We start from the raw sequence: 18,489 nt of genomic DNA, 5'->3' as shown, positions 1-18,489 counted from the left end.
GACTATGAGCCATTCATATTAACTGCAGGTGGTAGCATCACCAGCACTTATTGCTGCTTGACACTCCACCGTGATTGAAGGTGCTCTTACTTTTGCCAGCTATCACTAATGCAGGCTGAAAGTGGTATGCTGGTTATGTGCCACCATATTGAAATTGTCACCGAAACCAAGTGACCCTTCCAAGGATGAAATTAGTGGAAAATACACTGCTCTGTGTTTGTTCAGTGCACACACACACACACACACATATATATACATATTTATATAACAGTTTATGTTTGTTTCCTTTCTACTATTTTTTTGCAGTGCTATACTCTTTCCATTAGAGAAATTCTGAAATTTAGCAGAAAAGGAGGGGCCATCCCACTGTTAAGACTGTAGTTTTGTTGTCCACTGAAGAGGATCACGTATCGACCTGTTCCTTATCAGTTCCCCTCACACTGGAAGGAGGCTGTGCCTTATCTTTCCAGTTGGACTGGGTTCCCTCTCATTTGATCACTGGAGGGAAAATTAAACGTGGCCAAGGGGTGGGCCAAGAACATCTCCTGGCCCAGGTTTAACAAGGACTGTGCAGTAAGGTGCATCTTACCAGGAACAGGGTGTCAGGTTACGGACCTTAGTGAATTATTTATCGCCAATGATTCACCGAGCTCTGCTAATCAAAAGAAATGACAATATGGCCGTAATAAGATCCTTATGTGATGTGTGATTGCTTGCATTATTATCTGGGAGCACTCCCCCAGCTTTGCCAGAGTGTTCTATGTTTTAAAGTTTCCTATATGTTTGATTTCATCCTCAAAAGGAGAGGGTAAAAATAGAGTCTGCTAACACAGATTTTATTATAAATCATTATTCTATAAAGTATTTGCAGAGATTATAAAGGCAATGATTACCCTGTGATTCTACCTAGAGAATTACACTCAAGGCCCATCAGCCTGTTCAACAGGACTGCTTTTATTCTCTTTCTTTGGACCACCCAGCAAAGCAGCTGTTTCAAGCCCAGAGGAAGGTAAGCAGACGTGTACCCCACTGGCAACAAAAACAATCTGATCACCTTTTTATTTTGAACCAGACTGTCCATGCTGTGAATTGACATAGCTCCACTGATGAAAAGTTTTAAGCAGATTTGAAAATAAAGATTCCTGGCCCTTCACTCCAGTAAGGCTATGCTTACATCCACTGAGGATGTGGCTATTTGCTTTTGAGCACGCATGAAGCATTATTTCCTGGGAATAATTCCCTTCTACTTGGGGCCTTTGAAAACAAAACAACACTACCAAAACTACAAAAGGTGAAAGAAAAAAGAAGGGTTGAAGAAAAAAATGACTTAATTTAGAGATATTAGAGATATACAGAGTGATAAAAGAAAACTTCAAAAAGGCTTGACTAGAATTTAAGATAAATACATTAATTAAGATATAGTTAACACAGTAATCTAAAATTTCCTGGATACTTAATGAGTTTGGAGCCACTAAAGCTGCCCTGAGCACAGGAGACATAATCAGGATCAGAACTGACACATAGCTCAAAATCATTTCAATTATCTCATTCACTTACGTTAGCCAGAAAAACAGTAAACAGTCAATGGGCTATAAGAAGCAGTTAGGCAATGTCAATGAGCAAAAGACAAAGGCTAGGTCATACAGTATACTGAGGAGAGAGCTTGACCTTTGGAACTGAAAAATAGGCATTTTAAGCTGCAGTGGAATGTATCAGAGTGGCCTTTCTCAACTTAAATGCACAAAAGGTCAAGAGGAGGTCGTATTTGGCTTGGGGTTCACCAGCACAGAGAATATCCCAACCATTTCTTTATTTATTCTTTTTTTTTTTTAATGGGGGCTTCAAACCTCTCTGGCACAGCATAAATACTCTTTCTCCAGGGCCAGATTTTCAGTCGATGTAGAACAGAGTAACAGCACTGCCGTAGGGAACCTCTGCCAATTCTACCGTCGCAGAATCTGGCCATCCTGTTCACATTCGACTAAGACACAGGACTGGCAACTCTGAAACTTTTCTTGAAGCATAATGCTCCAACAATAATGATGCATGTTAACATCTGAGACTTTGACATTTAAATTCTCGGGTTGTCTTTGAAAGGCATGGCAGGAGGTATCCTCCAGAAGAACCAAGGAGAAAGTAAATACTGCAACAATCTATTTTACTGCTTCCCTGTGTGTTTGCCCTTCAATAATACTTTTACGTCTTTTTCAGTATTTCCCACAATTCTTTTAATTGGGAAAAACTTTTCCCTTATAAATTGCTTTGAAATTGGCGAAAGATGAAAGGGCCACTCCCAAATGACACTGCCTCATTAACACCACGAGAACAGAGCCAGCAGCCTGCAGTAGGATTGCACATCCACAACAGGGCACCACTGTGGCTCTCAAACCTACCTGAATAATTACTAGACAAGTACAGGCAACCATCTAAAGTCATAACAGCGGACATCTTAATGATACAAATACCTACAGTTACTTGGGGTATTAATTACCCTCCTTTCTGAGGGAAAGGATGAAATCTTATCTGACACTGTTCAGCGGCTGCTTCCAAAGGATCACAACTTGGTTGTCCTACAGCCTGAACCCAGGCATCTCACATCTGAGCTTCTCAGTGTACTAAAGGTATTTCTAAGGTCCTGATAAAGAAAACAGGAGTCTGTTTAAAATAGAGTGTCTGAGTGAAAAAAAATAGAATAATATGAAACTTCTGCTGACCTGGATAATTATTTTTGTCCTAAAATGGATAATAAATAAGAGTTTTTCATGCTTTTCTTTTTCTTTCTGAAGTTTCAGATGACACTATTCAACAATTTTCAGAGACTTGGGAAAAACAGCTGACCCCAGGCAGCGTTGGTTTTCATATTTGACATTTCTTAGTCTTTATCCAGTTTCACTTCTGTCCCTCAGCATGCGGTAGAATCAACACAGAACAGTCGATATTTCTCCATATTCATAGCCACTTCCAAGGAAGAGAATCTCATTTTGTTGTTTTTTTATTTTATTTTATTTGTCTGTAATATGCTTATTATTAAATGAACGTTTTCGACACAGATTCCAAATTATGCATTCACTGGAAAGATTAACTCTGATTAACAAATTCATGCTAAACAACTGTGTTTAATTGGATTTTTTTGTAAGTAGCTAAATGTGAACGCCTCGCTCAGTTCTGTGTGCAAAACAAAACAAAACAAAAAAGTAATTTTAAAATATTTAATGGGGAACAAACTCTGTGCTGCTGACCTACCTTCACTGATGATGTACCCTTCTTCCCCGCATTCCCCTGCATGCAAAGTTCCCATAAGCTAGTCTTAATAATGGTTAAAGTTATCTGTCTAATCAAACTAATTAGCACTGGTGAACGGAGACATAATCATAATAGAAAGCAAATGCCAGTTTTACAAAATGAAAACGCCATATGTGCAGTAATTAGTGAACCACAGGCACTTTTTATAAATCATATTTATTAGTTCGTAAACAAATCAAATCCTAAATGAAATGAAAGTTACCATTAACAAACACCGATGAGCAAACAGATACAATGACTAGTCCTCTGCTGGGTGCACTGAACAAGGGGTTGTGTAACGTTAGCCACCGCCTTCTGAAAGTACCCTTACAGGTGGTCAAGGGTTCTTCCTGAGTATGTCTGTGTCATCTTCTTTAAGTCACAGCATGGGTATATTAGCAGATCTAGGGAAGCTGTTGCTTGATCATATGGGCTGTGCTTGTCTGCAGACCAGATGGCCATAAATTAGGATATTCAGGTTACGTCCACAATGAAAAATGTACTACTAAGTACTCTAATGGTGTTCTGCAGCAGACCAGGATTCACCAGAAACTTAACCTGGACTTTGTCACCTCCCATAAATGATGATAGAGTCTGAAATATATTTCATGGCAACCTGTCCTACCCCCTGCAAAAAACATTGCCAAAATGCACAAACTCCTGCTTGGCACTAAAACCCAAATCTTCCTCTTTTCACTGATGGTGATCAGATCAGTTCTTAAAAGCAATTATTTAAAAAAAAGAAAAAAAAAAAAGACAAAAAGTGATTTGTAATGAGAACACTTTTTCATGCTATAAATTCTCCTAAAAATTCAGCTTAAAGGAGTTTCAATTACACACTGATCACATCTTTCTCAGTAAGCAGTTCAGCATCTCATTGATAAAACCTAGCCAGCAGAGGCATGCTTTCAGCTGGCCTCGGACTGAACACACAAAGGGCTATCTTACACCTCAGACACACAGCTTAAATATACAGCACTGAAGAGACACACAGCCCAAATATAACTTACCGCAGGCTCAGGCTGAAAAATCGGACTCAATACTCACAGGAAGACTTAGTTAAAATTAAAAAGGTATGTAACAGCACATATCATTACATATTTGATCAGAGATCTGTTAGCTTCCCTCTCCCCACAGGAAACACTGGCAGCTGAAAAATGATGAATAGAGATATTTTTGGAGGTACAAAACCAACTGCATCCCTCTAGCCATTTAAATAGTCTATAGGCTGAGACCTCTTCTTTACATTAAGTGCTCTTGGATTTAATACATCCTGGCTCTTTCCAGGTTTCCGGGCAGATACCAGCTTTCCTTTCTTCACTTTTGCTTGAAACTGCAGAACTTGGACTATGGGGTTCTTGAACCCTACTGCTCTTGACAAAATGAAGCCTTCCACTTTTGCAGCTCCTAGAGACCAGATCTGATAATGAATTTTCCTGTGTCTGCAGATGCTCAGATTTGAGTCTTATCCACACCCTCCTTTCTGAGCCGACTGTAGGATGTGGGGAAGCACGGTTTGTGAATGGCCTGCACGCATTTGTTCTATGAGGTCCTGGCTCAGCGTGTGCTCAAATCGCTACCTTTTGAGCTGAGAGAATGGCATAAACTTGGGAAGCAGAAGTACCTACAAACCAACTCTTCTGCGAGCGGCAAGTCATACTGTTCCCTCTGGTGTTCATTCTGAAAACATTAATTAGAGTGTGTATTTAATGTGACTCTCCTGTAGTATGTACACGAATAGCTCCAACTAATCTCACCCCGCCCCAGCAATTCCAATGTACGCTGTAACAATGTCTGAAACATTAACAGTGAATTAATTATAATTGTGCAGTGGCGCCTGGCCACTTTGCTTTCTGTCTAGTTTATCTTTATTTTAGACTAAAGAAAACAACAATGAAAGAACAAACACGCAATAAAATCTGTGCAAGAGATAGAAAGCAGAGTATCCCCATCTTGGTTCCCCTGTTGGCTATACCCCCGTCTGGGCGGGTTGTGCTTTTTACATTTAAAGTGCAACACAGAGAAAACAGACCCAAAGCTGCAAGCATGCTGTGCATTTAAATTTGATCCGGTTTTTGTTTGTTTATTTTCCTCTACTTCTTTGGATTGGACAGGAAGCATAAGCATTGCAATATAAAAACAAAGGCCATTTTCATTGTATATTTGGCCTGGCAAAGATTAAGAGGTAATACCAATATTGTGAAAAAGCCTGAGCAGACAAGTTTCTTTTTTTCCCCAGCATAAATGAAATGGATCTACACAATCATCCGAATACTTGTGGATTTTCCAAAACAGAGCATTGCAAACCACACATGGTCCAAAAGAGCCACTCTGACTCCACAGAAATCACAAAATTGACTTCAGAATGATTACATTTAAAAATAACAATGTCACAACAGTTGTCTTCCCTTATTTTTAGCCTTTTGATCTCCTTGGGCTCTCTTACTTATTGCATTACCTTATGAAAAGTCTTGTTTCCATGACCTGCAGGCTCTTCCCCAGCCTTCCTCACAGGTCCTGGCATAACACAACAGGAGGCACATCACTCACCCCTGTGAGGCACATCAAAACCTCCTGAGATAGCCCAAAGGGCCTCACACTTGTCTCTCCGGGGTGGGAGAAACACATCACACCCCTGGAAGCTAAGGCTAGTCCTGGTTTCATTGTAAGGACCCAATTTATAACATGCTGCCCAGGGAAGTGGTGAAGTCACCATCCCTGGAGGTCTTCAAGAAAAGAGTAGATGTGGCACTGAGGGATGTAGGTTAGAGGGCATGGTGGTGGTGGGTTGATGGTTGCACTAGATGATCTTACTGGTCTTCTCCAACTTTAATGATTCTATGATGAGTCTATGATGATTCTAAATCCTGTTCTCTCTTAAATAGGAATGTTGAATCTGTTTGTCAAGAAGCACAGGTAATAGGAGGGAGAGGGAGGAAAACTTATGATACGCCAGGGAACTGGAGGTGAGGGAAACCTTTGTGGGGAAGGCAGAAAGCAAAGACAAGTCACTCACAAGCATTCACAGGTTCAAGTGCACAAATGCTACCAACTTTCTATTTCACTGTATCTGGACAGCAGCTTCAGCCTCATGACCACACAGAAGGTATGAAGCAACCTCAACTCCCACTGGGATTACCAGTCCAGCAAAACAGATGGGATGCTGCTTTGTGCCGCAGCACTCACTAGGCCTGATGGGGACTTGAGGTCCGTCAGTGCTCATAGGACTGGAGCAGAGATATACCTAACTGCAGCCAGGCCAGCAGCTGCAAGAGGCAGTGAGAGACCCCCGTGGATTTAACTAGCCATTAACTGTTTAACTGACTGCCTACATGGGGTTTATGGCTGCTTCGCATTAAAGTTGGTGGATATCAGTGATTTGACCCCAGAGTTGTAAACAGCAAGACAGAACTTTAATTTGCCTATTCTTTGAAGATCAGTCTTTTAGTGTTCTAATAAAGCAAGATTCTAATCTACACAGGATAAACTTCAGCATGTTTTAAATAACTATACTACATGGTTAAACCCTCATTAATGTAGGAGGAAAAAGACCAAAAAGATTAGTTCATACTAAATATTTCTCTTAAATGATGTTGTTTTCCCCTCCTAATTTGGTTTCCCTACAACAAACTTTGCCTCCACAATTATTCCCTTGATTACTGTAACGGTGCCAATGTAATTTAGTATTTGGGGCTGGTATGCAGAGCCTGGCAAAAACCTGACTACAGCAAGTTTCGCTGCAGATTGGAGATCCGGCTTACTGCACAGAAAGCAGTTTTCTATATGAAAACTGTTAAAGTATATGAAGAGTAATTAAAAGCATCAATTAAGAATGCGAAATACAAATAATTTTATATTAGCCAGAAAACTTATTCTGACATGCTAAAACGGGTGCTTAAAAGAAACGGAGATGTGGGCTGCCACTGCTTCAGAGCTTTAAAACACAGCCAAGTGGTGTCTGAATGCACCATATGATGCAGTATTTATAGGAAAATAATTTATCCTTACAATTTAAATTAGTCTAATACAGTGTCACTAGCTTCATCTGTATGAAGATACCCACAAGTCCCACTGCTGCAGTGACAGTTAAACTTCACTCTGAGAGCAGACTTGTCTCTTTGCATGTGGGAAAGATACAACCAAATACACTCCGCACTCCACCTCACTCGTGCCAGGAAAAAGGGCAGTGGCTCTATCTGTTGCCCCCTTACTTTGTCACGTTTTGCTGAAAACATTCATTTTCACTGGGAAATACTAACTGTGTAGCTGATATTTCATCTTAATCCATGAGAACTGTGAAGACATTAAAGGGTTCAGTGGCAGGAATCTTCTGTTTTACTTAGTCATGTAGCTTTTCCCACTGAGATTCAGTGGAAAGAACTCACTGGTTCTGCAGAGCTTTAGCCAAAGAGCCACAGAGACACTTCACACCCTCTGGCAGACTACAGCAAAGCAGGCAGATATCTGTCATCTCACAAACAATTGCTCAAAATACGATTTCAGTCTAACTAACCTTGCTGTTGCATGAGAGGTTACTGCTGTTGGTCTCTACAACCTGATGCTGCTGGTCAAGATGTTTTCTGCTTATCAGGTTGCTGGCACTGACACACAATCCCAGGAGAGGGGATGCACAAAAGAAAATTCTGGACCAATTCATGCCAAAATGAGAATAATCTCTCTTAGCATGTGTGCACACAAACACACGTGCGGTACTGAGAGAAAGAGAGGGAGCTGCTGTTGGAAAAAGCACGGCACCACTTGCCTGCTGGCACTCACGCTTTGCTAAGGTTCTGCTCAACAAAACGAGTACTCTTCTGCTTGTCTCACTTTAACTTCACAAAAACAAAGAATTCTTTATGGAGATGAAGCAGAGCAACTTTTTTTGCATAACACCCTCCATCTGAACTGAAAGACAAAATGGCAGCAGCCTAAAATAGAAATTTGCCTGAAAAATGAATCAAAACTGAAGGATTGGCCCTGCAATGTAGGGCATCGCACCCACTGAATAGTGTATGGATTTATAATCAACCCATAAAGAAAAAGGAGCTGTGAAACTTTCCCTGAAGTTGTTAGCAGCTGATGTTTCTCAGGGCAGCCTTCTGGGGCCGCGTGAACCAAGAAGTTAATGGAGAAGGAAATGTATACAAAATATTCACTCATCTCAGTGAGGGAAAACAAACATTTGGGACTGTGTACCTCACCCATTGATGTTTAATACTGCTGGAGAAAGGAAGAAGTTTAGTCTTGCCTTTCAAGGTAAACAGACGTCTTTTCAAGAGCAAGAAAATCTAGTGACTGGATGATGGCAGCCTGTCTCACGAAGAGCTTCAAAAGGCAGATGATTCTTCAGATCCTGTCAGAAAGACAGCCACATCTCCTCACCACGTTCCCTCTACCCACAACCAGCTCAGAAGCTCAGAGCCCCTTACCTGGGGTGTAAGTTCTCAAATGCCAGACACAAACACAAGAAACAGGAGCAAGCAGCTGGTACACATTCATTAGTGACATGTTGCATTCAAGGGGCATGAGAAGAGGAATTAAGGGTAAGAAAGGCCTAAGAAAAGGGCTGTCTGTTGTGGCAATTCCCTGTGCAGCAGAAGTGAGGAGTACAGCTGACTCGGAAGCTTGCATCACAGGAAAGAAAGAAGGATATAAATGGCAGCTGCTTTCAAATTCCATATTTTCTGCATGTGTGAACATGGAGAATCAATTAAAGAACAGATCAGCAGTTGGCATGTCAGATATTATATTTTGGGCACCAAGGGATTTTGGGTCTTCACCAAACAGAAGGAGTATTCCATTGCATCTGGTCAGACCAATAATCAGGAGTGTATTACAGCAAACACACAGTTCAAATACACTGTAACACACCTCTTCATGGTTCACTTTCCCTCTGCACCTGTAGGTACCTGCTCCTCATTTCTCATTACAAGATCACATTCACAACTTGCAGAGTTTGACTGTTTACAGGTCCTGCTGTAGTCGTAATGAAATGATGTTGAAAGAAAATGGAGTTAAAAAAGGCATGGTTTATAATGTAAGCTCATCAAGAGAATGATCCAGAGTGTGAATCCCTGTCCTGGTCTACCCTTCTTCAAAGTGTGCAGGCAGCAGGCAATGTTCTTATCTATTTCTCTTGCAAATCACAATCAGGCCTATTCAGATATGTTTTAGAAACACAAATGCTGGATCACATCAAGAACAGCACTCTTATCTCACTTGTGTTTTTAAGCAGGACATAATGGTAAATCTTCCAACTGGAAGAGTAATGTGTCAAACCACTGTGCCACCTAATCCCTAAGAGTCTCATTCTGATTGTACAAAAATAATTTAGGGACCTAACAGTTTAAAACTGTCTTTTCTGGTGCCTAAGTGCTTCATTTTAATAGATATTAGCTGCTAAAGATACTCATTTTAACAATGACATTTACAGCTTTAACCAGTCTATCATAGAGCACAAGTGCATCACTTAGCGGGATAGTACTGTTTAAAAAATAATCTACCTGCTTTAATGCATATTGAAGTATATTAGTTGATGTTGAATTAGGTCATTTTAACCCTTCAGCTTTTTTCAGGAGCGTGAATACATTTCAGAGCCATTTAGTTCAACAATGAAAGATTTTTCCACACAATCACAATATTCGCTTTTACTTCTCTTCTTCCATTTAAATTCCTTTCCATTAATTTCTTTCAACTAATTAAGCCTCATAACATCACTGCAAAGAGTTTATGAGCTACCATTTCCCAGTCTGAGATTGCTCAATCCATTTGAGACCAATGGGGTAGCGCCCACTAACTTGAAGCAGGCCACAGAACTGACCTTTGGGTCACAGGGAAGATTCCCATCTTCTTATAGGGGATTTGGTCTGAGGCACAGGTGACTAAGCAAAGTCACACACTGCCACATGACATCGAAGACCTTCTGAGAGATCCCAGGGATGCAGATTCCAGTGTATCTGTAACCACAGCCCTGCCCTTCTCTTGACATAAAATCATGGGACAGCAGGTGATGAAGAAAATGCCAACTGTCTGTATAAACATGCACTGGAAATCTAAGAAGCTGATTCTGCCTTTTTTTGCTAAAGGCAAAGAAACTGCCATGCTAGATCAAACAGCAAATTCAATTAACACAGTATCTCCTCCCATAGTGGCCAGCTCTTAGGAAAGAATATAAGAATTACATTGCGCTATCTCAGCCACTCAAGACCAAAAATTTAAACACTTCCTCAGCCAGACCTTGTATCCAGACCGTGTCCCTCTAAACAACCCTACAGGATTTTTTCTGCTCTATCACTGTTCAAAATGGAGGGTTAGGAGATGAAACATGAGAGACAGAGCCTTGGTCCTCCACAGAAATTCTCAGCTAGTTTGCTCTGAGGTCAGCTGCTGGCCCTACAGCGTTGATGGTGACTGATGCTGTCTCTCTGGGAGCAACTGTTGGTAGAGAGCAAGCCTCTGTGGGAGGCAACTGCCCACCATTTTCCCCAGATCCTCACAAGGAGGGGAGCTGTGCCCCCAAGCAGCAGGAACCAATGCATGAGAGGCCCTGGGGGCCCCTGAGAGCTGGCAGGCAGCCTTGCACCTTCTAATGCAGGTGGCTGTGAGCTGCTGGCTGCAGGGATCCCACACAAGCTCAGAGAAGCAGAGCTCGTGGCCATTAGCGGGCACTGCTGGGCAGCCTTTGCCAGTTCTGTGTCCGTACGGGCCTGGCTGAAACGAGGATGAAGCAACGCAAAGGGCTGTGCATGCTCCTCTAAGCATCCCTTTGAGATGGCTGTTGAGAAAAACAGACAACACCCAAAACATGGCCACACCACCAATTTAGGCAGTAGAAGCAATGAGGTTTTCTCTCTGTATACTATTCTTTGCCTAATAATATATAAAATTCTCTTTGCTTTCCCGGCAACTAGTAGCTATTTTTAAAGAGCTAACAGCTGTGACTTCACAGTATTTCTTCTGAGCTGTAAAAACTCACTTGCCCATGCTTGATCTTGCCCAGTTTGCTGTGCAGATATGGTCAGGACTCTTATTTTCCAGTGGACATTACCATTGCCATCGAATTTCTCTGCCATTTCAGTTATTCAGTAATGGGAAAGCCACCTTTACTAGGTAAAGGAACATCCTTACACAGCTTCTTGTAAGTGACTTTATTTTTGCCTCTCTTGAATAACATTTATTGTACTATAAGCGCAGGTTCTACAGATTTAAATGGTGAAGGCATTCAGAGCCAGGAGAAAACAGCTGTCTGGATGGGGAGCATTCTTTGCAGATGTAATTTGTTATGAAGGCGTCTGCACTTCTTTTAATATCACATCATGTTTGAACTACCTTATGAGGAATGCAGCAGCAACAGCTATTTAAATACAGGTGTCTGAAAACTGTTAGATTAATAGTTAGAACTGGACTTCCATCGCTCTGTTTAGCACATGGAGTTTCTTCAGAGGTTATCATGCTTTTCCAGGAGAAGCAACAGAAAGCAAGCAGAACCACAGAGCACATCAGATATATTATTGCTTAGTAGCTAGAGGTTAATAAAGCCATCTTCCAGATACAGAATTAAAGAGAGATTAAAAAGTCATCTTCTTATCCTGGAAATGATGTAGCTCTGTGTGCAAAATTCAAGGTTTGACACAAGGGTACAACAGCACGTGAAAAGATAATATATCAGGCCCAGTTCAGTACAGCTTCTTGTTATGGGAGTGCATGCTTCATTTTATCACTTGCTAAATTGTCTCTGTTTTTCTGTATAGACTTAAGTATCTGACAAAGCCTGCTGAGGAAGATGCTCTAATGCCATTTAAGTTCAACACACTGGGTCTAAGGCTATCTACCTGAAGGAAGACACCAGTATATTTACATACAGCAAAATACAGCTTTGCAACCTGCAACAAATAAATAAATAAATAAATAAGCTGGTCTTTTGATAGTTTGCAATTAAGAAGAAGAGAACTAAGGGTTACTTTTTTCCTCAATGGACCATGCAAGACTAAACAGGATATAGTCTCAGATTTCCACCAGAACGCCGAGAATAGCACCAGATAATGTACCCACTGGTATTCACAGAGCTGTAGCAAACTTAGAGCTCTGTATGAGGTGCTGGGCAGCCCTAGTGGAGCTGTATGGAAGAGATAGTGAGCTCCTATGAAGTTCACTGCAGCCACCATTCCTTTTGTGAACTGAAATAAATCACCCAAATGGGTAATGTAAGGAAAAAGCAAAAACAATCATCCTAAAAGCTAAAAATGACATTTACTGAGGTTTTCTTTGGTAACTGTCTCTTCCCAGTACTTGTGTACTGAAATTTCAGGTCCTTCCTCAGCTTCACTGGAATAAAAATCACACAAGTCCTGCAAGAGGTACGGTAACACTTATTAGGTCAGCTCCTCCAGGACCAATATGATAAGAAGAGAAACTTTTTTCATCAGTTTGGAAGAAGTCTTCCCAAAATTCATAAGACTGCACCATTTACTTAGTGAGAAAGCTACAACATTCCAAACGATGAAGCAAATAACTGCTAAGAAAGAACTGTTGGGCTAGCTTCTAATTTTAGATCTATTCTGAGATAAGTAATGAGCCATGAACAAGTGACAAAACACAGCACAACATCCTGCCAGAGTTCCATGTGAATGTGTGTGCACGCAGGTCTGTAAATACGTTATTTGTGGAGTTCTAAGGGGTAGATATAAAATGCGTTAGATAACCGAAAATGGGTTATAATTTGAATAAATCCTGAAACATCAATCCAAGTGTATTAAAATACTGGCAAGCTGCCCAAAGTGCCAGCTTTTGGGTTAACAGCTTTGCTCAAGCTTGTTTTAGATATGTGTTGGTGGTTGGCTTTCAGCTGTAGCTGTCCTAAGGAGTCGGTATCTAGCAGTGCATTTTGAATTTCCATGTATTTCAGCCGGGCAAGATATGAAAAGGAAAATACATCCTATGACTGACATCTCAGAGGGCTTCTGAAGCATTTACGTTCAGGCTATATGGTTTCTCCCCGTGTATGAGAGGGAAGGAAGGGCCAGCACACCCAGCTGACAAATGTAACTCTCTTGGCAGCCTGTAACATGTCACAAAGAAAACAGAAGATTCAAGGTGAACGCAAAGCAGTCCAAACCCTGCTTTTGTTCCCCATCTGGCTTCTTGCAAAAGAAAAACAGGGGAGCTGACAACAACCCACAGATGTCTCTACAGTTCTGCTGAAGGAGCAGCATGGATGTAGGGGCCAGGCGTTTCACCCTGCTAGCCAGCAGGATCTCAGTCTCACTTCTTCTCATCTCTTGTCTGAGTAAAGAGACAGAAGATTGGCATTTTCTTGAGCAACGTATTTGGATGGTTCCTACCCAATGAGACCTCAGATGAACAATGTGAACAAAATCAATCCCTGCGATTCACCCCAAGAAGCAAATAATGACTTAGCATATGACCTCATTTTCTCTCAGGACCTTCTTGCCTGGGAAGCAGCAACCACACAGACACTGAGCTGCATTCATGCATCTCACTCTTGCTAGAGCCAGCTTCTACCGGAAACACTCCAAGCTATTTTCTGTTTGCTATTCTCTGGAAGCGAGCCTGGGGCTGCCTTCCACCACAGCCCTTCAGTTCATGACCTTTTGGACTCAGGGATGCTGTAGTAGACTTTCTGTGAGCAGAAGCCAGCATCAGCCAGGTACGTATAAATCTGTGGCTCAGATTTTCAAATTCCTCCCCATTAGCATCCACAGTGCTGCCGATCTGTGTCCCTCCAGTTATGACACTGAGGTTGCTAATGTGGTCATTCCTGTAGAACTTATATCCGATTAGCTGAAAGAACAGATGTGCTGCTTCTAAAATTTGCATTACCCATTTCCACCTGTGAGAATAATACCATCAGCACGCCAATTACTCATGGAGATTTGAGTTTGAACTCCAGACCCAAATCTTTTTACAAGCAGTAAGTTTAACCAATCAGAGGTGCACTCTGCAAAAATGCAACTGAACTGGAGTTGCAGAAAACATCTGTCTCTGATGTGTGCCATTGTGATGCTTTATGTCAGTTTGCATCCGTCAAGCTTGCAGTTTAACTCTGTTTCAGGCTTTTTCTTACATGCATCAAAAGGTTTGTCATTTTGCTGTGATTTAGGTAAAGGTAGGTTAGGCAATAAAATTTTGTGGGCTGCAAGCACTGAAGCAAACCTCAGCTTTTAGCTTTATGTTCCCAGATGCCTAAATTTCCAGTGGGTAGTGTGTCATATGTCTAAAGAAAATGAATGCTAATGAAATAGAAAGCAGTGAAAAGCTGCTATAATGGTAGAAAGTTGCTCAGCTGATAGAATAGAGTCCAATAGAGCCAAATGATAGAGATTTCCCATAACTCTAAAAAATAATTATTTAAATATTGATACGACCGGAGCCCAGAGACAGGGGTGGAAAGGGGAGCTCCATTTGTGAGGCTGCTGTTTAAGCAGCCTTCTGGAGACTGCCAAAGGCACACTTGTGCTTTGCTTTGCGGATTCCAGGGTAAAAGTGCTGCTCTGCTCCCCAGCCCAGAAACCAGGCTGGTGCCTAGCCACGCTCCCACATTACATCATGGAGAAAGTGATGGATCCCAGACTATGTTTCTTCAATGGAAATCCTACTTTCTCACTGGCTTGAAGGCAGGAGTCTGCTTCAGCCCGAAATTGTCATCACAGAGGAACTGACCCCAGACTTTTCAGAAAATTCATGGATCCCCATCAGCTTTTCTATTAAAATGTCAGATTCTTCCAGTCTTAAACATTCCACTACGTGCAAGAGACACAGAGAGAAAAACTTCGGCCTTGGCAAAGCTGAGACTGCATGAGAAGCCTAGAGCCCATTCAGGTCAGTGGAAACGTTTCAGTTTCACCCAGGGGATGGCAAAGGGGAGGGGAAATAGCAACAATTTTGCCACTGCTTTTCCTAAGGATTTTTGAAAATTAAAACCAGAAATTTGACGCTTTTTTTCTAACTGCAACATACAAGAGCATGCAGATAAGAGAGAGTCAACTCTCCAACCAGCACCCTCCAGAGGACTGCCACCTCCAGCCAGTGGCTTTTGAAGGATGGCGTTTCATTACTGGATCCCATCCAGACTGGAACTTGAATCCAGCTGGCACATGTGAGGCCCTCAAGCTGCCTAGCCGCTCCTTGGAGCATTAGCAATTCTTTCCTCTCCTGCCCTAGCTCTAAAGCCGAACGTTGGCAGTGCGATGGACTATTTCATCCTGGTGTTTCACAATGGTGTTATAACACCCTCATTTTCCGAGCAGGAACACACGGAGCTCTGTGAGATTCTGAGCCAAAGCTTTGCTTGAGCAGGTATCGATAAGGCCATTCCCAAATGAGTCATGTCCTCCTGACCCCAGGGAGTGGGGAGCTCAAGCAAACTGCCCTGTCCTTTGTCTTATTACAGAGTGTATTTGAAGCCTCTACAAACATCAGCTCAGGCTCTTCTCGACTCTATGTCCAGTTTCACTCTGGACAGCCCCAGCAACCCAGTGCCAAAGAGCAAGTGCAGGTGCTGCCCAGGCTGCCCGCAGCTGTACCTACCTTCTCACACCCTTCTCAAGCACTCATTCATGGCCAAGCACATCTTATTCTCATGGGAGAGATGTCATACTTCATTGCTTGTGTACCTCCCCCCACCACCTTCAGTGATGGATGCGGTGGGTAAGAGAAACAAGAAAAAAACTGATGTTCCTTCTGCAAACCGCTACAATCTTTGTGTTCAAGGACAGCACATCATACAAAGATACAGGCAGTGATGGCCCGTACCGCAGCTGTATGCATCAGTCTCAAATAAGGACCTATTCTAGCAGAAAGAAACCCCTCAAATGCTCAATCTTTATTGCCTTAAAATGGTGGCACAGCACATCCCGCACACCGATAACTGGAATGACGGACTAGAGCTGAGATTCAGTTTCTGGTGATAATTGTCTAGTGCCAGCTGCCTTCTAGGTCAGCATCTGCCTTCACACTCAGAAACCAATTCACACAAATACTGGGTTGCTCACCGGTGGTGAAGAAGCATTTTGTGAACTTTGAAAGTAAAGACAGAACTTCAGGGTTTCAGTCCAGGTCCAAAATTTACGATGTTTTCTGTGCATCACAGTGTAAGGGTGTGTAAGCCACCCTTAATGGAAAAGCTTTGGTGGCATTCTAGTTAGCTTTGATTTAAAGCTTAATTTAGGTCCTGAAAAGGGTTAGTGCATCTTTACAGCCATCTTGTAATTCTCCAAGAGTCCTGCCATGAAGTTAGCCAAGTCCACATTTCAACACGGCAGGGTCACTTTCAGATCAAAGAGGTACTTAGACAACTACCAAAATCCACGGAGAAAAGGCTTACACCTTGTCCAAAACCCTCACGAAAGCAGAGGCAGGCAATTCACGCTACTGCTTGAAGGAGACGTAATGAAAATAACACGTGTCATATACACAGACATATATATAGTCACTCATAATGTTAAATGAAAACTGAAATCTTAGGTTGAAAGTGGATCTAACTAAATATTTAAAACTGAGTATTAGAGCTGAGAGAATAATTGGCAGCAAATAATTCACCCGATGAATTTAGCTTCTTTTTCTGCTTGTGGAATGTCTGCATACAGATTGCCATTTCCTCAGATTTGATCATTACTTACTTTAAATGAGTCTCAATTTTATAGTGTAATTCTTTCCCTGTATAGGTGGCTGGTGAAGAGTCTCCAGTGCTTTCCTGGCACATTATATCCAAAGTTTGCTCTGCAAGTGTTAGTGGGGAGCAGCTGCACACATAGCATAGCACTGCTCTGACCCACAGTTTGATGTGCACGTTCTGTGTGAACATTTGAGCATTCCAGCTCAGCACTTCATTTTTACAAGCACTTGCACTGGTGAAAATTGGCTGCTAAAGTATCAGGAGAAAGCAAATAGTAAGCAGAAAGTATCGCTGAAACACATTCCCTATAATATTAGCAAATCCTCAACAATAAAACAAAGGGCTGAAGAAGGCTTTTCACCTCTCCTTAGCATAAGCGCTTCCAACAATGGCTCCTCATTAACTAAAAGTAGACAATACAGTATTTCTGAAATCAAAACTCCAAGTATTTCTGAAACTAGGACGGAGTAAGAACACATAGCAGTACAGGCTGGGGGCCAGCAGGACACAAAGCAGCTCTGCAGAGAAGCAGCTGGGGGCCTGGTGGAGGACACGAACTCAAGCCAGCAGTGTCCCCTGCAGCCAAGGCAGCCAGCTGCATGCAGGGCAGCCAGCTGCACAATGGGCTGCATTTGCCAGGGCACTGTAGGTTGAGGGCAGTGATGGATCCCCTTCATTCAGCATTGACAGGACTGCACCTGGAGCATGGTGGTCCATTCTGAGCTCCCCTGTACTGATACTGACACACTGGAGCAAGTACAGCACCGGACATTAATATGACTAGGGAGTTGGAAACCATATAATATGTGGAACTGGGTTTTCTCAACCTAAAGAAGAGGAAACAAAGGAGAGGCATCACTGCTGTCTGTTGCTACCTAGTAAGAAGGTACAAGGGGGACATGCAGTGAGACTCTTGTGAGGTGCACAGTGATGAGAGGTGACGGACACAAGTTCAAACATGGGACAATCTGGTGAGATGTTAAGGACAGCTTTTTTGCTACAAGAGCGGACAGTATTGTTGCACATTGTGCAGAGAAGCTGTGCCATGTCCATCCTGGGAGCTGAAAGCCCAACCAGACTCAGCCCTGAGCAGCCTGCTCCAACCCGATGTGCTTGAAGTTGGAGGAAGGAAGGATGGCCTCTGGAGGTCCCTTTCAACCTACGCATTTCTATGATTCCTTGATACTTTAACAAATATTTTTGCAGTGCTTGGAGCAAATGCAAAATATGTTTATATCCCTGATCTGTACTTCTGTAAGGAATGAAAGAGTTTTATAGTAATTTCTGCCTATGGAGAGATTTTGAATATTAGTAACCACCCTTCTAGAGCCGCATTAGCGGCCAGAGACCCTCTGGGTAAGATTCCCTGCAAGCATCTCAGCTCAGCACGGCTGACTTACAGCCACCCCGATTTACACCAGCCAAGAATTCCGCACTCGATCTTGAGACTGAATAAATGAATGTGTTTCACAGTTAACATAACCTCAGATATAGTACAGTTATTTTTAAAACCTCCAAAAATTGCTGTCTTTCCAGGTGTTGCACCGTAGTAGAGACCTAAATGCACCTTCTGT

Source organism: Gallus gallus, chromosome 5 (assembly GCF_016699485.2).
Source record: "Gallus gallus isolate bGalGal1 chromosome 5, bGalGal1.mat.broiler.GRCg7b, whole genome shotgun sequence".
In the NCBI taxonomy this organism is placed as follows: Eukaryota; Metazoa; Chordata; class Aves; order Galliformes; family Phasianidae; genus Gallus; species Gallus gallus.
Note: the sequence above shows the minus strand (reverse complement) of the source record.